We start from the raw sequence: 22,757 nt of genomic DNA, 5'->3' as shown, positions 1-22,757 counted from the left end.
TGGAAGGGAGTATCAAAATGGGTTGCCTAGTGAAGCAGCTCATTTTTGTTGGGTGTACAGCATGCTTAGCAACTGGATGGTCAAGTTTGTTGTTTGCCACAGTTTGGCAGTGGCCATTCATGTGAACAGACAGTTGGTTACTTATCATGTCCACATAGAATGCTGTACAGTAATAGAATAGCTGATATATAACATGGCTGCTTTCACATGCAGCCCCATCTGTTATTGGGTAGGAAACTCCCGTAATTGGATTGCACCAGGAAGTGATGGGTAGGTGCCTTGCACCTGGGCCTACTGCACGGGAATGACTCATGGAGTGCAGGGCTGGGAGTAGGATTGGAATAGGGACGGACAGGGATATTCTGGAAAATTGAGTGGACAGCAGAACAGTAGACAGAGGAATGTGAGTAGGACTTTTGGTAGGATATCTGTCACTTCAGTGTGTGATGAGAGGTATATGAAGCCCTGGTGGAGAATGTGCTTGAGCTTGGGTGATTAGTGGAGTGGTGCTCAGTCACCGGTTAACAGGTTTACGGGTGCCAGAGGGGCATTGGAGACTTGTTTGTGGATGAGCTGGATAGTATAATGTCTGTCAGTAAAGGCTCTAGCAAGATTATTTTTTCATCTTGTTGTGCAGCTGTGAAGTCATTTGTCCAGAGACCTACCTCATTACTACTTCCCTTCCCCCTCCCCATGGCCTCCCTACCTCCATCAGCTCAAGCATATGTTTTCAATAATCGAGTACCAATAATTAGTCTTGCTATGGCCAAGGGAGGGTGTGTTTGGCTGTCTGTGTGTGTAAATGTGAGTACTACTGCAAGGAAAAGAGGTAGTGCTCAAGAGCTAGTATGAATGCTGTTTCCTGTGATATGTTACTGTGTTCCACACATTGATCCATTATAGGTGACTGGTTGCCTTCCCCTTATTTTGCTTGAAAACAGGAACTGTTTGTTCTAAATGAAGATCCATAGTCAGGGATACAGGAACCATTTTTAGAGCCTGCAGAAGGAAAGGCCAGCAGTCACATTTCTGTAGAATTGATAAACACCTCTACCTTCTGCCTTGTCAGTCAAGCCCTGCTACTAATAGGTTCATAGAGTGGAGGGTCGAAGACCTACCGAGCTTTGGGATTGTATACTTTTCTTCTCAGATACTGGTCATCCATGAGTTATTTCTTCCTTTCTTTCTACCCATTTATAGGTACCAGTCTTTAACTCTCTGTCCATTATTCATAGAGCCATTGAAGAAACAAACCCATATAACTGAGTGTTCTAATTTTTTGGAATTCAGTCAAGTGACTCAGCACACCTGCTGTTACCACAAGAATGATGAATTTTCAATTGTTTATATTGAAAATGAAGTTGAAACAAGGTAATAATTATTTAAATAAAAATCTGTTTTAATATGCCTCTTTTTAAATCCAATAAAGAAGTATAAAATAATTTCTTCTAACACCATACAGTTAGTCCTGAAAATCTGAATTTGTTAATTTTTAATTCTTATAACAATACTAGTAAGCTTAATAATGAAGAAGTATTGTCACAAACCATTAAAAATTCACAAGCACAAATTTTCAGAGCTATCCATATGCAGTTAGAAATCTTTCGGGGTTAGGGGAAATTATTTTGTCCGTTTTACAAGGAGACCACAGTGCAATCAGAGTCTTAATTCTTTATATTTGTTGTAAGTGAAGTTCAGAACTAAAATACAATCATCCAAAGAATGCAACATTCAAAAATTCTCAAGAAAATCAATTTTTAAGTTGTCTAAGTGACTTTAGTTTACTAAAGCAAGGCTAATTTTTCAACATGGATCTGTGATAGACTTGCTTGATTGTCCCATGGGTAGACTGGGTTTGATATGTAACCAATGCACAATTTTCAAACAAGGGTGGATGCTCTATGAGCATTTTCATGAAGTGTAAAATATATAATGGGTGCTGCACAGTACTGGTAAATACTGGATTGCTAGTTTGAGTCTTGTTTATATCATTACATTTTGTTCAATTAGAATACCTACATAATTTATAGATAAAATTCAAGAACTATATGCAAATTAACACATGTCTAATTATCATTTTCATGGAATATGCAAGTCTACCTACTTCTACTATCATATCACACATAAAATTCCACTTTTCATTGGAAATATAACTTCTTAATTATGATCTTTTATAAAAGATTGTAAACAAAGATTGTTTAAATTTTTTAAAAAAAATTGACATTCCAGGAACTGAGGATCTCAACAGTTTTTGCCTGTTGTCAAATCTGTTACTGGCAGGATATCGGTTCCATGAATTCAAAAACTTTTATGAATGTTTTAATTTAAAGTTTGAGGTCTGATAACAAACAAAAATAGAATTTCTTTTCATGTGACATAATTAAAAATTAACATTTTTTTTTTCCTTTACTTATACTATAAAATCGTACTTCTTGTCAAATTTAATGATTCTACATGAAGCTGAAGAACTCTTTACATTTTAATGAGTGAGTTTGCAGGTATCAAAATATGTGACATAAACGGCCACACTTTTTGACTGCATTGACTAAGATGCTAATATTTCTGATACCATCAAGGGACCATCAATCTTAGTATGTGACATAAATTTCAACTTGATACCTGTACCCATACCTAAAAATAAAGGTTTTGATGGACAGACAGGCAATAAAGTAATGTTTTAAGTGTTCCCTTTTCGCTGATTGAGGTACAAAACCATTACAAATTAAATTTTTGAGCTAGAAATGAATCATCAAATACCATTTATGTGGACTGTGTCCATTGTTCTATACCACAGATGTCTCTCACACAAGCCAGTGACAGCATTGTAAAAACATGAAAAGCAAAAATTTTCATAACACTGAGATCACCATATAAATGTTTCATTTTTTGACTCACTTGCTGCAGTGATCCCATTCCAGAAATCCGGCATGATCTCCAGTTACTCCTCAAATCCTCAGGCCCATCCCAGAAAATCTCCCTGTAGTCCATCTCTCTATTCACCCCTACCACTTCCTGCAATCCTACCTTCTACGAGCTTCCTAAAGTCCATAAATCAAACCACCCAGGACGCCCTATTGTGTCCCATTACTGTGCCCCCACTGAGACAATCTCTGCTCTCATAGGCCAACACCATCAATGTATCACTTGGAACCTACCCTCCTATATCACAGATACCAACTATTTCGTCCATCGACTCAACACAGTTCTTGTCCCTTTACCACAGGGTGCCTTGCTCATCACTACTGACGCCACCTCTCATGACACTAACATCGCTAATGCCCATGACTTTACAGCTATTGAACACTAGCTTTCCCAACACCCGACTGATTCCTAACCAACAACCACCTTCCTAGTCACCCTGACCAACTATATCCTCACCCACAATTACTTCTCTTTTGAAGGCATAACCTACAAATAAATCTGGGGTATGGTTATGGGCACCTGCATGGCACCAACCTATTCATGTGCCATCTATAGGAAACCTTCCTAAAAACCCAGAATTCCATGCTCCATCTGGTTCAAATTCACTGATAACATCTTTGCAGTCTGGATTGAGGATGGAGACACCATACCCACATTCCTCCAGAACCTCAAAAAACTTCTCCCCCATTTGCAACACCTGGTCCTACTCAACACTACAAGCCATCTTCCTAGATGTTGACCTCCACATCAAAGATGGCTACATCAGTACCACCATCCATATCAAACCTAGTAACCATGAGCAATACCTCCACTTCAACAGCTGACACCCGTTCCATACCAAGAAGTCCCTTACATACTGCCTAGCCACCCATGGTCAATGCATCTGCAGTGATGAGCGGTTCCTCTTGAAATGTACCAAAGGTCTCACTGAGACCTTCACAGACAATAATTAGCCTCCAAACCTCGTACAAAAACAAATCTTCCGTGCCTTATCTTTTCAGTCTCCTAACACCACCTGAAATTCCACAGTCCGGCACGAGAGGAGCATTCCACTCGTAACTCAGTACATCCAGGACTGGAGCAACTGAATTACATTCTCTGCCAGTGTTTCAACTACCTCTCGTCACACTCTGAAATGAGAAATGTCCTGTCCACTATCCTTCCCACCCCTCCCATAGTAGTATTCCACCATCCACTGAACCTACATAATATACTTGTCCATCCTTACACCCATGTAATGGACCTAGATGCAAGACCTGTCCCATACACTCCCCCCCCCCCCCCCACCACAACCTACTACAGTCCAATCACATACATCACCTATCCCATCAAAGGCAGAGCTACCTGTGAAACCAGTCATGTGATCTATAAGCTAAGCAGCAACCACTGTGCTGCATTCTATGTGGGCATGCTACCCCCCTGTCCCCCTCTCCACCCCACTTCTCCCCAGCCATCCATCTAACCTGCAGCACATCATTGTCTGCAACCCCTACCCTACTATCCATCCCTCCCCCCCCCCCCCCCCCCCCACCCAACCCAACCCCACCGCAGCCTCCTCCTTACCCACACCCAGTTGCCACTCCCATCATGCTATTGCTTGTATTGTGGTTTCAGTTGCCTGAGACACAGGTCGTGTGTGTGTGTATGTGTGTGTGTGTCATCCATTTTTGTCGAAGGCTTTACTGGCCATTAGCTTTATTTGTGACAGTATAGCATCTCCGCTATATGGTGAGTAGCAACTTTCCGTTTCATAATATTGGTAAACTATTTTAAATTCCGTTATGCATATAACATTTCTGAAATTTCTAACTGCATATGTTATGTCAGCTTTTATTTGGACATATGCAGATGAGCTGAACACACTGTCATCTCCTCACTACTGATGACCAAATTGATTGTGCTGAATGCACTGTTAACAGCTACCGAGAAAATATGCACTATGTGCTCCCATCTGCCGCTACACAATGAAATGAATGAATAAAGACAATAGTAAGCCACTAATAGTAAAGCTCATACTGTAAAGTTTGTAAATAAACACAGACACAAGTGTTGTTAACCCTCTCCCTACAGAGGCATTCTGGTATTGTATTTCTCCTCAACTCACATGCAATATCCAGGGAAATGGAAACGAAGGTCCTAATGGAGGTGGTTTGCCATTGCCTTCCTCCGGCTGTAATGGGGATGAATGATGATGATGAAGACAACACAACAACACCCAGTCATCTCGGGGCAGATGAAAATCCCTGACCCCACTGGGATTCAAACCAAAGGAAGCAAGAACGTTACTACGAGAGCTGCGGATGCAATTTCCATAAAAATGGTAACTGAATATCTGTTAGTTAGCATATATTATATGAAAGTAATCTAAATATAATGATACAGAAATTTTAATTGAATGGGAATTATATGTAGATGCACACACACACACACACACACACACACACACACACACACTCAAACACACACACACAAAAGCTTTTTGCTCATGGCTGTACGTCACTTAGTGTTGTTCACATCTCCTCCTCCTCCCCCTCCTCCTGTGTCTATCCAATTCCTGTTCCTCTCTCCCTCTGTTCAGCCGTACCCATCTGCACGCGTAACACCTACAACACATCCTGATAATACCTGCACAACATGGTAGTCCTGTGGAATAGGCAAGATCTCAGATGTTACCAACCTTTCTCACACTCACACCCACACCCAACCTTACACTCTCCCCCACCACAATGGAACAGCCAGACAAGAAAGTGAATTAATACTGCAGTGTCATCCAGTTCTGAGTTATGTTTAAATTTTCAGGTGTCTAGCTCATCAGGAAGTTACTTTAAAATCAATTTCAAAATTTGTACTAGACAGACTGACAAGAATGCAACTTAAGAAAAGCATATTTGTAAAAGGTGCTAATTTCGTGTACTATCTCTATGAGGCTATTTGTTGATGATACTATTGCCTATAAGAATATTGCAATGTCAGAAGACTAGCAAAAGCCGTAATATCAGCAATTATTGATGGCTGGCAGCTGTCAGTCACTCTCGAAAATAAAATATCCACTCTCATATGCTACTTTCAAGTAAACAATTATTGCTCTCTCTTGGTGAAAAGATCATGTTGTGAATTTTTGTCCATTTCTGTCACCTGAAGCCTTGACTGAATAACTGCTTTCAGTTGTAGAGAGATACACAACAAGCAACAGCAATCTGCAGTGCTTGCTCCTCTTTTGCATTTATATGGTACACTGACACAAGACAGGCTGGACTTCTTCGACTTGTGCCATAGTGCTGAGAACTGTAGAGTTCGCGTAAATGGGTCAGGTGTGAACTATGCATCAAAGGCTGCTACTCTGGTAGCTGATGGTGTGTGGGGTGCAAACAAGGGCTTTTATGCAATCTAGATAACTACAACTATATGAAAACCATAAGTATCAGTATAATATCAAAAGAAATGCCTGTCACGGGTGAGAGTTTTAAAATCCTAATGGTTAACTGCTGCAGAATTCACAACAAAATGCCAGAGTTCTAAGAATCCCTGAAAACCAGTAAATCTCACATAATACGAGGAACAGAAAGCTGGTTGAAACCTGAAGTTGATAGCAGTGAAATTTTTGGGGAAAATTTAAGTGTATATTGAAAGAATAGGCAAATGGAAAATAGAGATGCTGTGTTTGTCACAGAAGACCAGAAATTTGAATCCATCGAGATAGAAATTCAGCTCCATGTCTGGGCAAGACTCAATATCAGGGATGGCCATAAAATAACTGGATCCTCCTACTGCCCACCAGAACCATCTCCTGATGTAACCAAAAACTTTAGAGAAAACCTCAGTTCACTTGTACATAAGTTACACAATGATAATGTAATCATTGGTAGAGACTTCAATCACACAAAAGTTAACTGGGAAAACCACAGTTTTGTTAGTGTTGGGTGTGATAAAGACATCCTGTCAAACATTACTAAATGCCTTCTCTGAAAACTACCTAGAACACACAGTAAGGAACCCCACTCATGATGAAAATATACTAGATCTAATGGCATCAAATACACCTGTTTTCTTTGAGGGTGTCCACATCGAAACCGCTATCAGTGACTGTGATGCAGTTGCAGTAACAATCATTACCAAAATACAAATGACAACTAAAACAAGCAGACAACTTGATTTAAAAAAAAGAAAGAAAAAAGTACAGTAAACTTGATAAAAAGCAGGAGTGTCATATCTCAATGAGGAGCTTGAAACTTTCAACACAGGGCAAAACCATGTAGAGGAACTATGACTCGAGTTTAACTCTTGGTTGCACGAGTGTTCAAAATGATGTCGATGCATGGTAGGGGCCTCTGAAGCTCCCACAGAAATTTCTGTAAAAATCATTAATTTTCAGCCTTGTTATGTTTATTATCAAAACCTACCTTTATAAACCGGTCAATGCAGCCTTGTAAAATGTATATGTAGTTAGTTTAAACTAGGAAAATGCTCAAGAAAAGGGGTAGATATTAATTGCAATGGATTAAGTTTAAGTTTAATCTTTAGTAACTTTATTATTGTGGCTTATAACAACTTATATTGCCATTTGTACAACCTAGGAATTGCACATTGATGAGGTAAACTACAAATCTTTTGCATAAAGCTTTCAAATACACTACAGGCCATTAAAATTGCTCCACAAAGAAGAAATGCAGATGATAAACAGGTATTCATTGGACAAATATATTATACTAGAACTGACATGTGATTACATTTTCACGCAGTTTGGGTGCATAGTTCCTGAGAAATCAGTACCCGGACAACCACCTCTAGCTGTAATAATGTATTGATATGCCTGGGCATTGAGTCAAACAGAGCTTGGATGGCATGTACAGGTACAGCTGCTCATGCAGCTTCAACACGATACCACAGTTCATCAAGGGTAGTGACTGGCGTATTGTGATGAGCCAGTTGTTCGGCCACCATTGACCAGACGTTTTCAGTTGGTGAGAGATCTGGAGAATGTGCTGGCCAGGGCAGCAGTCGAACATTTTCTGTATCCAGAAAGTCCCATACAGGACCTGCAACATGCGGTCATGCATTATCCTTCTGAAATGTAGGGTTTCACAGGGATCGAATGAAGGATAGAGCCATGGGTCGTAACACATCTGAAATGTAACGTCCACTGTTCAAAGTGCTGTCAATGTGAACAAGAGGTAACTGAGTCGTGTAACCAATGGCACCCCATACCATCATGCCGGGTGATACGCCAGTATGGTGATGACAAATACATGCTTCCAATGTGCGTTCACCACAATGTCGCCAAATACGGATATGAGCATCATGATGCTGTAAAAAGAACCTGGACTTATCCAAAAAAATGACAGTTTGCCATTCATGCAGCCAGGTTCATCATTGAGTACACCATCGCAGGTGCTCCTGTCTGTGATGCAGCGTCAAAGGTATCCGCAGCCATGGTCTCCAAGCTGATAGTCCATGCTCCTGCAAATATTGTCGAACTGTTCATGCAGATGGTTGTTGTCTTGCTAACACCCCCATCTGTTGACTCAGGGATCAATATGTGGCTGCACGATCCGTTACAGCCATGCAAATAAGATGCCTGTCATCTCGACTGCTAGTGATACGAGGCCATTGGGATCCAGCACAGCATTCCGTATTACCCTCCTGGACCCACCAATTCCATATTCTGCTAACAGTCATTGGATCTTGACCAATGCGAGCAGCAATGTTGCAATACGATAAACCACAATCGTGATAGGCTACAATCCGACCTTTATCAAAGTCGGAAATGTGATGGTATGCATTTCTCCTCCTTATATGAGGCATCACAACAACCTTTCACTAGGCAATGCTGGTCAACTGCTGTTTGTGTATGAGAAATCGGTTGGAAACTTTCCTCATGTGAGCACATTGTAAATGTTGTCACCAGTGCCAACCTTGTGTGAATGCTCTGAAAAGCTAATCATTTGCATACCACAGCATCTTCTTCCTGTCAGTTAAATTTCGCGTCTGTAGCATGTCATCTTCGTGGTGTAGCAATTTTAATGGCCAGGAGTGTACAAAAAAAAAAAAAAAAGGAAAGAAAATGGCTAAGTACACATTACATAGGCACAAAAAAAATTAAGCTACATGGCATTTTATCCAAATAAAGACTAGACTGCTGGTCACATTTACCTACACATTACTGGAAACAATTTTCACAAACAAGCACACTATGTTCAATATATACACTGTTCAAACATTCTGAACAATACTGAGCAAATTTTCCTTTCCAGTTCACATGGACACAAAAGGCATCTTCTTCTGAGTATTTTTCTTTGGTGGATGAAATCCATTTCCTGGCTCCTTTTGCACCACATCCAGCAATGCTTGTAGGACACTTCTTTGCAAATATGTAGTTTTGCCTCTGGACTCTGTATGTCGATGAATGAGTTCTAGGGCCAAATCTTTCAAGAAAATCTCCCTTTTATGTGATTTTCCAATGTGATCCTACACCTAATATTTTTTGTTATAAAATAAAATCACTTGTGGTTTCTTCTTTTTGAGTGTCTCATTAACTATGGCATTATGATTCACAGAACTTAGTAGCACCCCATTTTTATTCTTCTTTGGTACATAACTCACAATAGTCAATTCACCTCCAAATTCTGACTGTTGTAATTGTATCCTTCAATAAATCTTGAAACAGGGAACATTTCAGGTGGAATTTGTATGGTTTTTTTGTTATGGTGATTGTATTGACTGCCGTAATTTTATCCTTCAATAAATCTTGAAACAGGGGAGCACTGGTGAAGCAATTATTCACTGTGATATCAGATGAGCTTCCTATACACATCTCTGGCAGGGTCTTTAACACATCAGCTGAAAAAGTATCATGATGAGGGCGATCTGGATTTTTTTCCTGAGTAACTAGATCGTCTATGGTGTATGAAGTCCAAGTTGAAGATCCAGAGTATCTTTATTCCATAACTTCCTACTTGCATGGAATGAAAGACACTATCTGCTTATCTATTGTGGAGTTCTCTCCTGGATGAAATCTTTGTTTTTGCAGAAATTTGTCATAGTAACATCTTCGACTCCTAGCTTGTTGGGCGTGGCTGTTGTCAAACCTTATGGCTCTCCTTATTTCACCAGACCTGTTTACGGAAACAACTGCTACATAAATAGCGTTACCAGTACAGTCATGAAATAATTCTCTTGTAGAAACACCCTAGCTTCTGTAACTGCCAGCTAATAGGAGAATTGCAAAAAAATGCATTGATTTCCTCATTTGTGACATTGCGCCATATTTGGCTTTTTATAGATGGTGAGCACTGTCCTTCCAGATAAATGAAATGAACTGTTTCATCTACAATATTATTTGTGATGAAGTAATTCCAACTATCTTTTGGCATTTGTGTAATTGTTCCATAAGAGGTGTTTTGCTCCACTAAGCTCCATCGCACCTGATAAAAAGTTTACAAGCTGGGATGGACCTGTTACATTATTTGCACTTTCAGGTAAAGTTCTGCTTGGTATGTATTTGGTACATTATTTGAATCTGCAGGCTGTGCTGTATTACCAGACCAGACGATCTTTGGTAAGCCTATATCATTTACATCCCTTGAACCATCACTACTTTCTTCAGATTCAGGTCTATATGAATGATCAACTTCATCTTTGGAAACAATACCAGATTCATATTTTAGCAACCATTCAGAAATAATTGTTGAATCATTTGGAACATATACACTTATAGTATAAGCAGGTGGTCTTTTTTGTGTAGTATTAAATGATTCCATACCGTACAAAGTGACTGCTTCTCTATTAGAAATAAAGTCTAAATAGTTAGGTTTTCAGACAGAGACATATATATATATATATATATATATATATATATATATATAGAGAGAGAGAGAGAGAGAGAGAGAGAGAGAGAGAGAGAGAGAGAGAGAGGGAGAGAGGGGGAGAGAGAGAGAGAGAGAGAGAGAGAGAGAGAGAGAGAGAGAGAGAGGTGAAAAAGAAACAGAGAATAGCAAACATAATTAAACACTTTCCTTGCCATAGCCAGTCTACTTTTCTTATCTTCTCTACTTCGACAGTCATCAGTTATTTTGCTTCCCAAATAGCAAAACAAATTTACTACTTTAAGTGACTCATTTCCTAGTCTAATTTGCAAAGCAACACCTGATTTAAATTGACTACATTCCATTATCCTCGTTTTGCTTTTGTTGATCTTCATCTTATATCCTCCTTTCAATACACTGTCCACTCTGTTCAACTGCTCTCCCAGGTTCTTTGCTGTCTTTCACAGAATTAAAATGTCATCAGAAAACCTAAAAGTTTTTATTTCTTCTCAATGGGTTTTAAGCCCTACTCCATATTTTTCTTTTGTTCTTTTACTGCTTGCTCAATATACAGGCTAAAACCCTGCCTCACTCCCTTCCCAACCACTACTTCCCTTTCGTGCCCATCCACTCTTTATAACTGTCGTCTGGTACCTGTGCAAATTGTAAATAGCCTTTCACTCCCTGTATTTGACACCTGCCACCTTCAGAATTTGAAAGAGAGTATTCCGGTCAATATTGTCAAAAGCTTTCTCTGAGTCTACAAATGCTAGAAATGTAGTTTCCCCTTTCCCTTTTCTATCTTCTAAGAGAAGCCATAGGGTCAGCATTGCCTCACATGTTCCATGATTTCTACGGAATCCAAACTGATCTTCCCCGAGGTTGGCTTCTATCTATTACTGCATAACAAATGGAAAACAAAGCATATGGCTATAGACACACAGATGCTGAACAAAACATGTTTGGCTGTTAAAAGAGCAATGCATGGTGTATTCAATTAATACCACAGCAGAATACCGTCAAATGATATTTCACAAAACCCAAAGAAATTTTGGCCGTATTAAAGGCAGTCAGTGGCACCAAAGTTAGTGTCCAGTCCCTAGTGAATGAGACTGGAACTGAAATTGAGGGTAGCAAAGCAAAAGCTGAAATGCTTAACTCTGTTTTCAAATGGTCCTTTACAAAGGAAAACCCACAAAAATTGCCTCAATTTAATCCTCAAACCTCTGAAAAGGCGAATGAAATAAGTATTAGTGTCAATGGTGTTGAGAAACAGCAGAAATCATTAAAACTGAACAAAGCTGCAGGGTCTGATTGAATCTGTCAGATTCTATACTGAATTTGTGGCTGACGTAGCCCTCTTTTAACTATATTCTATTGTAGATGCCTTGAACTAAAATCTGTACCCACTTTTTGGAAAAAAAGCAATGGTCACACCTGAATACCAGGATGGTTGTAGAAGTGATCCACAAAACTATAGTCCGATAAAGTGCTGTGTAAAAGAAGATGCATAAATATTCAATCTGATCATGATAAGATTTCACATGGGTGCAGAGACTGGCAACTTCTTTAAAACTAAAAAATTAAAATAAACATAGTGCCCTATGACTCACTGTTGGAATTGGCAGACTCATACAAATACCTGGGTGTAACACTTTGTAAGGATATGAAATACAATGATCACATAGGCTCAGCTATGGATAAGGCAGGTGGTAGACTTCAGTTTATAGGTAGAATACTGGGGAAAAGCAATTAGTCTACAACGGAGGTTGCTTACAAATCACTCATGTGAGCAGTTCTATAATATTGCTCAAGTGTGTGGGACCCATACCATATAGGACTAATGGAGGATATTGAACATATACAGACAAGGGCAGCAAGAATGGCCATAGGCTTGTTTAATCCATGGGAGATTGTCACAGAGATACTGAAGAAACTGAACTGGAAGAGTCTTGAAGACAAACATAAACTATCCCGAGTATGTCTGGTAATGAAGTTTCAAGAAGCAGCTTTAAATGATGCCTCTAGGAATATATTACAACCCCTTATGTACGGCTCACATACAGGTTCAAATTAATGATGATGTAAATAAAATAGAAGGAAAGTTCCACATGGGAAAAATATATTAAAAACAAAGATGCCAAGACTTACCAAGCGGGAAAGCGCCGGCAGACAGGCAAAATGAACAAAACACACAAACACACACACAGAATTACTAGCTTTTGCAACCGATGGTTGCTTCTTCAGAAAAGAGGGAAGGAGAGGGAAAGACGAAAGGATGTGGGTTTTAAGGGAGAGGGTAAGGAGTCATTCCAATCCTGGGAGCGGAAAGACTTCCCTTAGGGGGAAAAATGACAGGTGTACACTCGCACACACACACACACATATCCATCCGCACATACACATGGTCTGTGTATGTGCGGATGGATGTGTGTGTGTGTGCGAGAGTGTACACCTGTCCTTTTTCCCCCCTAAGGGAAGTCTTTCCGCTCCTGGGATTGGAATGAATCCGTACCCTCTCCCTTAAAACCCACATCCTTTCGTCTTTCCCTCTCCTTCCCTCTTTCCTGAAGAAGCAACCATCGGTTGCGAAAGCTAGTAATTCTGTGTGTGTGTTTTGTTCATTGTGCCTGTCTGCCGGTGCTTTCCCGCTTGGTAAGTCTTGGAATCTTTGTTTTTAATATATTTTTCACATACAGGTTGTGATGATGAGATTAGAATAAATACAGCACTAATAGAGGCATTCAAACAACCATTCTTCCTGCACTCCATTGGTGAATGGAAATGGAAGAAACCCTAATAACTGTCACAACGCGATGTACACTCTGTCATGCACTTCATGGAGCTTGCAGAATATAGGTCTACATCTATACTATCTATATGTAGATGCAGAAACAGGTCTGTGGGATTGTTTCTGCCTGTCACGTCTAAGACAAAATTTGGTATAAAACAAGGCAAATTAAATTATTTACGCTTGTAGTGATTTCATGCTTTAAATTGTGAAGTAGTTTGGTCTTAACTGTGGAGGGAGGCTAACTACTTTCATATTTTGTCTTTTCCTATTTGATAACAGATAGCAAATCACATGATGAACACACTTAGGAATCCTAATTTAATATCTGTATTTGATTTAAGAGGTAAGAGTTGAAATACTAGGCATTCAATCCCTTGAGCCAGAATAACCAGACCAAAATTTTGGCTTAAGTTCTACGTCATTAAGACAGAAAAAAATAAATCAAATTCGACCACTTACCTGGTGCTGTGATGAATATTCAACTTAGTATTGTGGAATATACAGAAATGATGAAATCATTTCCCCAACATTGTTCTCCTAAATTATTCTAAAGGTTAAAGTTATTGCAACAAAGAAAGTGATAAGAAATAACTGCAACAAAGACAATAGAAATAAACACTGTAAAAAAGAAATTAGTAAGAAACAACTTCAGTGAAGACATACATTACGCTTCAAAGTTAAAAAAAAAAAAAAATTAAAAAGAACCTGTCCAACTTAAAAGTGGAATCTCTCCTTTTCAGGGAATGTAGAACTTTATGGTACTATAAAAAATGTCATTTGACTAAGGCCTCCCATCTTGTAGACTGTTTGCCACGTGCAATTCTTTCGATTATACGCCACTTCGGCGACTTGCGCATCGATGGGGATTAAACGAAGACGATTAGGACAACACAACACCCAGTGCCTGAGGGAAAATCTCTGGCGCAGCTGGGAATCGAACCCGGGCCCTTAGGACTGACATTCTGTCATGCTGACCCCTCAACTACTGGGTGCCGACTTTATGGTACTAACGAAAAGGTAAAGAATCAAAATTTTTGGATTGGCATTTCTAAAAAAAAAAAATACATAAATTTAAAAAAAGTTCAGAACACTATGGTAAAAGAACTTTGACAGATATGTCCAAATGGAGGATTTCTTTGTAATTGTCATTTCAAATAAACCATGGACCTTGCCGTTGGTGGGGAGGCTTGCGTGCCTCAGCAATACAGATGCCCATACACAGCGGAGGGGTATCTGTTGAGAGGCCAGACAAACATGTGGTTGCTGAAGAGGGGCAGCAGCCTTTTCAGTAGTTGCAGGGGCAACTGTCTGGATGATTGACTGATCTGGCCTTGTAACACTAACCAAAACGGCCTTGCTGTGCTGGTACTGCGAACGGCTGAAAGCAAGGGGAAACTACAGCCGTAATTTTTCCCAAGAGCATGCAGCCTTACTGTATGGTTAAATGATGATGGCGTACTCTTGGGTAAAATATTTCGGAGGTAAAATAGTCCCCCATTTGGATCTCCGTGGGGACTACTCAAGAGGACGTCATTATCAGGAAAACGAAAACTGGCATTCTATGGATCGGAGGTTGGAATGTCAGATACCTTAATCGGGCAGTTAAATTAGAAAATTAAAAAAGGGAAATGGATAGGTTAAAGTTGGATATAGTGGGAATTAGTGAAGTTCGGTGGCAGGAGGAACAAGACTTTTGGTCAGGTGAATACAGGGTTCTAAATACAAAATCAAATAGGGGTAATGTAGGAGTAGGTTTAATAATGAATAAAAAAAATAGGAGTGCGGGTAAGCTCCTACAAACAGGATAGTGAATGCATATTGTGGCCAAGATAGACATGAAGCCCGCGCCTACTACAGTAGTACAAGTTTATATGCCAACTAGCTCTGCAGATAACGAAGAAATTCATGAAATGTATGATGAGATAAAATAAATTATTCAAATAGTGAAAGGAGACGAAAATTTAATAGTCATGGGTGACTAAAATTCGAGAGTAGGAAAATGGGGAAAAGCAAGCATAGTAGGTGAATATGGATTGGGGCTAAGAAATGAAAGAGGAAGTCGCCTAGTAGAGTTTTACACAGAGCATAACTTAATCATAGCTAACACTTGGTTCAAGAATCATGAAAGAAGGTTGTATACATGGGAGAATCCTGGAGATACTAGAAGGTATAGAAGGTATCAAATAGATTCTATAAAGGTAAGACAGAAATTTATGAACCAGGTTTTAAATTGTAAGACACTTCCAGGGGCAGATGTGGACTCTGACCACAATCTATTGGTTATGAACTATAGATTAAAACTGAAGAAACTGCAAAAAGGTGGGAATTTAAGGAGACGGGACCTGGATAAGCTGAAAGAACCAGAGGTTGTACAGAGTTTCAGGGAGAGCATAAGGAAACAATTGACAGGAATGGGGGACAAAAATACAGTAGAAGAAGAATGGGTAGCTCTGAGGGATGAAGCAGTGAACGCAGCAGGGGATCAAGTAGGTAAAAAGATGAAGACTAGTAGAAATCCTTGGGTAACAGAAGAAATATTGAATTTAATTGATGAAAGGAGAAAATATAAAAATGCAGTAAATGAAGCAGGCAAAAAGGAATACAAATGTCTCAAATCTGAGATCGACAGGAAGTGCAAAATGGCTAAGCAGGGATGGCTAGAGGACAGATGTAAGGATGTAGAGACTTATCTCACTAGGGCAGGATAGATACTGCCTACAGGAAAATTAAAGATACCTTTGGAGAAAAGAGAGACACTTTTATGAATATCAAGAGCTCAGATGGAAACCTAGTTCTAACCAAAGAAGGGAAAGCAGAAGGTGGAAGCAGTATATAGATGGTCTATACAAGGGCGATGTACTTGAGGACAATATTATGGAAATGGAAGAGGATGTAGATGAAGATGAAATGGGAGATATGATACTGCGTGAAGAGTTTGACAGAGCACTGAAAGACCTGAGCCGAAACAAGGTCCCGGGAGTAGACAACATTCCATTAGAACTACTGAAAGCCTTGGGAGAGCCAGTCCTGACAAAACTGTACCATCTGGTGAGCAAGATGTATGAGACAGGCAAAATACCCCCAGACTTCAAGAAGAATATAATAATTCCAATCCCAAAGAAAGCAGGTGTTGACAGATGTGAAAATTACCGAACTATCAGTTTAATAAGTCACAGCTGCAAAATACTAACATGAATTCTTTACAGGCGAATGGAAAAACTGGTAGAAGCTGACCTCGGGGAAGATCAGTTTGGATTTCGAATAAATACTGGAACACGTGAGGCTATACTGATCTTACGACTTATCTTAGAGGAACTTATCTTAGAATAAAGATTAAGGAAAGGCAAACCTACATTTCTAGCATTTGTAGACTTAGAGAGAGCTTTTGACAATGTTGACTGGAATACTGTCTTTCAAATTCTGATGGTGGCAGGGGTAAAATACAGGGATTGAAAGGCTATTTACAATTTGTACAGAAACCAGATGGCAGTTATAAAGAGACGAGGGGCATGAAAGGGAAGCAGTGGTTGGGAAGGGAGTGAGACAGGGTTGTAGCCTCTCCCCGATGTTATTCAATCTGTATATTGAGCAAGCAGTAAAGGAAACAAAAGAAAAATTCAGAGTAGGTATTAAAATCCATGGAGGAGAAATATAAATTTTGAGGTTCGGCAATGACATTGTAATCCTATCAGAGACAGCAATGGACTTGGAAGAGCAGTTGAACAGAATGGATAGTGTCTTGAAAGGAGGATATAAGATGAACATCAACAAAAGCAAAATGAGGATAATGGAATGTAGTCAAATTTAGTCAGGTGATGCTGAGGGAATTCGATTAGGAAATGAGACACTTAAAGTAGTAAAGGAGTTTTACTATTTGGGGAGCAAAATGACTGATGATGGTCGAAGTAAAGAAGATGTAAAATGTAGACTGGCAATGGCAAGGAAAGGGTTTCTGAAGAAGAGAAATTTGTTAACATCAAGTATTGATTTAAGTGTCAGGAAGTCGTTTCTGAAAGTATTTGTACGGAGTGTAGCCATGTATGGAAGTGAAACATGGACGATAAATAGCTTGGACAAGAAGAGAATAGAAGCTTTCAAAATGTGGTGCTACAGAAGAATGCTGAAGATTAGATGGGTAGATCACATAACTAATGATGAAGTATTCAATAGAAATGGGGTGAAGAGGAGTTTGTGGCACAACTTGACAAAAAGAAGGGACCGGTTAGTAAGACATGTTCTGAGGCATCAAGGGATCACAAATTTAGCATTGGAGGGCAACGTGGAGGGTAAAAATCGTTTTCAGAAGGATGTTGGTTGCAGTAAGTACTGGGAGATGAAGAAGCTTGCACAGGATAGGGTAGCACGGAGAGCTGCATCAAACCAGTCTCAGGACTGAAGACCACAACAACAACAACAAAGTTATTGTGGTAGGCTGTACATAATTGGGTTGGTACATTTCATAAATTGTGTAATCGCTAATTGAGGAATTACCAAGCAGCATAAGTGTAAAGACATTCATGCAAATTTGGAGGTCAGATGATAATTTTGAAATTGCATTTGATATTCTCATCTGTTCTTGTAAAAGTTGTCAGGTTTTTGTTTGGAACCACAGTTATTATGGCTCATCCATTAAAGATGTGAATCAGGTAACAGGAAGTAGATACAAGATTTTATAGCCATGAAAACACCGTCTTTTGAAATGTGCATACATAGTAACCCCAGTTTTAACATAAATGAATAAGTCGTCAACTTCACAATAAGGAGATATATGTAAAAGTGGGCGGGGTGAGGCAATGGCTGATGCCAAAGCCACAGAGCCTGCAAACGTCCAACAACCCTGCCAGCTGTTGCTCACTGAGGTGTAGATAATGTCAAAGAAAGTGATGTCCTTTTAACAACATGGATGAAAAGACTGATTGCTTGAATATTGTATTAGTTGATTGTATATAGTTTTTTGCTCAATTTGAGTTATAAGATTACTATGAGAATGTATACAATCATTGCAACTCTGGTATCAAACAGTCCTGAGCATTAAAATTGTAACACCATGAATATAGCATGCAACAAAGAGAGCACTGTGATGCCCTGTACAAAAATCTAGGATACACAAATGATTAACAGCATAGCTACACTAAGTAGGCAGGAGTAATTCCATCAACATTTTATATCTAAGGAAACATTACACAGACGGTTTCTCATTCAAAAACAGCATTTGAATGTCTGAAGAGTGTGTTATGACGTGTGTGTGTGTGTGTGTGTGTGTGTGTGTGTGTGTGTGTGTGTAACATTAACATTAATTTTATGCTTTGGAGTATACAGCCGAGTTGTCGTAGCTATTTTTGCACAATATTTCAACGACTGACTCAGTCATCTTCATCAGGTATGGGAGTTTTGTGCATAAAGAATTGAAAATTTTTCATATCAAATTCAATTATTATATGTTAACTTCAATTTTCCATGTAATGGCAGATAAACAGTGTGTGGAACTTGTAGGAGGTGAAGCACTACAGCACGACTTTATAATGGTATAATGCTACAGCCTCCCCCAGGACTCATATGAAATGTCGGGTACTACCTTCTTTTTAATATGCATCCGTATAGTTACTAGACAATTCAGTGCTTCCTAAGGCCTTGTATGTCTGTTTCTCTATCTCTCTCTCTCTCTCTCTCAAGATGATGTGACTTACCAAACAAAAACGCTGGTAGGTCGATAGACTCATTTTCTTAATCTGCCACCACAAAACCACTCCTTTTAATACATTTACACGGAGTTTTTTCGAAATTTTTCCGAATTTCTCCATCCTTTAACGTGTTTTGGCGGCAACACAACCACTTAACCTTTATGCACATCGTTGTCTACCAACCCAAGTTCACCACAGGATCAACATAGCCCAGCTTTAACAAACATTTTTTCGCCTTATTTCACACCAGATCACCAGTTGCTTTCTAGTTCACCTTTATCTCTCCCCATATATTTCTATTTTCATTTTCATTTCAGCCTCATGTTACACTTTCCACCTTCTAATACCATGTCACCCTCACAACACCCCCACAACGACCCCATTAAGTTTTATTTACATTCCCTCCGCAAACATGCCTTTGCCCTAGCTAGATTAGGCTCTCATATTTTATTTTCTCAGGCTTGTCTGACATTTGGTATTACCCCCAAAGGCCTTACACTCAAAGTTCCCATCTCTGGCTGCAACCCTTCTTTCGATCAGTCCCTATACCAGTTCCAAACTGAACAATCCATTGCCCTCACCCACCTAATCCTTCACCAACACATCAACTCAGCCAATGAACACACGCGTCAACTCCTATCCTTAATAAAAGTCCTCAATCTTTCCTCTCCCACATCCACACCGGCTGTTCAGAGCATCCTCCTACAGGCCAACCGCAAATTAGAACAGCATGCCACCCTCCACCTCAAAAAACTATCCAATCTCCTGGTTTCCCACCTCCGGAAAGGCCACTCACTCACCCTTCACAACCTTTCCAGCAAACCTCAACCTCTTCTCATTGCACACAAACCCAGTCTCTCCCATCTACTCAATCTCCAATTTCCAGCCCCACTCCCTCCAAAACCTCAAAATTCCAATCAACACAATCTGGAACCACAAAACCCTAATTCAGTAGTTAACCTTTCCTCCAAACCTCTCTAGCAATCCGAAACCTCTGTTCTATCCAAAGGCCTCACATTCAGCCCCACTCCCAGATTCAACCAAACAGCCCTCGTCAAAGATATACTGTACTACAGTCGTAGTCTCTGCTGGAAATATCACTTTGCCACGAAGAGAAATGATCCTAATCCTACTCCTAGTGATCCAACTCCCCAAGACACTATCCAAATTGAAACCTGCCTGGAACAGTTCCGTCCTCCGTCACAGAGGGACCCACCTCCTCTTCCTCAAAATCACCCTCTCCAAACCTTCCAGGAGTTTCTGATTTCCAGCCCTGCCTCTCAATCCTTCTTAAAAAACCTTAATCCTACTCCCAACATCACCACTGCTGAAGCCCAAGCTATCCGCGATCCTAAGGCTGACCGATCCATCATCATTCTTCCGGCGGACAAGGGTTCCACGACGGTGGTACTTGATCGTCGGGAGTATGTGCCTGAGGGACTGCGTCAGCTTTCAGACAACACCACATACAAAGTTTGCCAATGTAATCCCATTCCTGATGTCCAGGCGGAGCTTCAAGGAATCCTCAGAACCTTAGGCCCCTTACAAAACCTTTCACCTGACTCCATCAACCTCCTGACCCCACCGACACCCCGCACCCCTACATTCTACCTTCTTCCTAAAATTCACAAACCCAATCATCCTAGCCGCCCCATTGTAGCTGGTTACCAAGCCCCCACAGAACGTCTCTCTGCCTAAGTAGGTCAACACCTTCAACCCATTACATGCAGTCTCCCATCCTTCAAAGACACCAACCACTTTCTCGAACGCCTGGAATCCTTACCCAATCTGTTACCCCCGGAAACCATCCTTTTTACCATTGATGCCACTTCCTTATACACAAATATCACGCACGTCCAGGGCCTCGCAGAGATGGAGCACTTCCTTTCACGCCGATAACCTGCCACGCTACCTAAAACCTCTTTCCTCATTACCTTAGCCACCTTCATCCTGACCCACAACTTCTTCACTTTTGACAGCCAACAATTAAAGGGAACAGCCATGGGTACCAGGATGGCCCCCTCGTATGCCAACCTATTCATGGGTCGCTTAGAGGAAGCCTTCTTGGTTACCCAGGCCTGCCAATCCAAAGTTTGGTACAGATTTATTGATGACATCTTCATGATCTGGACTCACAGTGAAGAAGAACTCCAGAATTTCCTCTCCAACCTCAACTCCTTTGGTTCCATCAGATTCACCTGGTCCTACTCCAAAACCCATGCCACTTTCCTTGACGTCGACCTCCATCTGTCCAATGGCCAGCTTCACACATCCGTCCACATCAAACCCACCAACAAGCAACAGTACCTCCATTATGACAGCTGCCATCCATTTCACATCAAACAGACCCTTCCCTACAGCCTAGGTCTTCGTGGCAAATGAATCTCCTCCAGTCCAGAATCCTTGAACCATTACACCAACAACCTGAAAACAGCTTTCGCACCCGTAACTACCCTCCCGACCTGGTACAGAAGCAAATAACCAGAGACACTTCCTCATCCCCTCAAACCCAGAAGAACCACAAACCTGCCCCACTTGTGACAGGATACTTTCCGGGACTGGATCAGACTCTGAATGTGGCTCTCCAGCAGGGATACGACTTCCTCAAATCCTGCCCTGAAATGAGATCCATCCTTCATGAAATCCTCCCCTCTCCACCAAGAGTGTGTTTCCGCCGTCCACCTAACCTTCGTAACCTCTTAGTTCATCCCTATGAAATTCCCAAACCACCTTCCCTACCCTCTGGCTCCTATCCTTGTAACCACCCTCGGTGTAAAACCTGTCCCATGCACCCTCCCACCATCACCTACTCCAGTCCTGTAACCCGGAAGGTGTACACGATCAAAGGTAGAGCCACGTGTGAAAGCACCCACGTGATTTACCAACTGACCTGCCTACACTGTGAAGCTATCTATGTGGGAATGACCAGCAACAAACTGTCCACTCACATGAATGGACATGGGCAGACAGTGTTTGTTGGTAATGAGGATCACCCTGTAGCTAAACATGCCCTGGTGCACTGCCAGCACATCTTGGCACAGTGTTACACCGTCCGAGTTATCTGGATACTTCCCACTAACACCAACCTGTCAGAACTCCGGAGATGGGAACTTGCCCTTCAGTATATCCTCTCTTCTCGATATCCGCCAGGCTTCCAGATCTGCTAATTTCAAGATGCTGCCGCTCATACCTCACCGGTCTTTCAACAAATTCTTTGCCTCTGTACTTCCGCCTCGACTGACATCTCTGCCCAAACTCTTTGTCTTTACAAATGTCTGCTTGTGTCTGTGTATGTGCGGATGGGTGTGTGTGTGTGTGTGTGTGTGTGTGTGTGTGTGTGTGTGTGTGCGTGTGTGCGAGTGTATCTTTACAAATGTCTGCTTGTGTGTGTGTGTGTGTGTGTGTGTGTGCGTGCGTGCGAGTGTATACCTATCCTTTTTTCCCCCTAAGGTAAGTCTTTCCGCTCCCGGGATTGGAATGACTCCTTACCCTCTCCCTTAAAACCCACATCCTTTCATCTTTCCTTCTCCTTCCCTCTTTCCTGACGAAGCACGCGCC

The sequence above is a fragment of the Schistocerca gregaria genome, chromosome 1, assembly GCF_023897955.1.
Source record: "Schistocerca gregaria isolate iqSchGreg1 chromosome 1, iqSchGreg1.2, whole genome shotgun sequence".
Lineage (NCBI taxonomy): Eukaryota > Metazoa > Arthropoda > Insecta > Orthoptera > Acrididae > Schistocerca > Schistocerca gregaria.
This window is presented reverse-complemented; position numbering follows the sequence as displayed.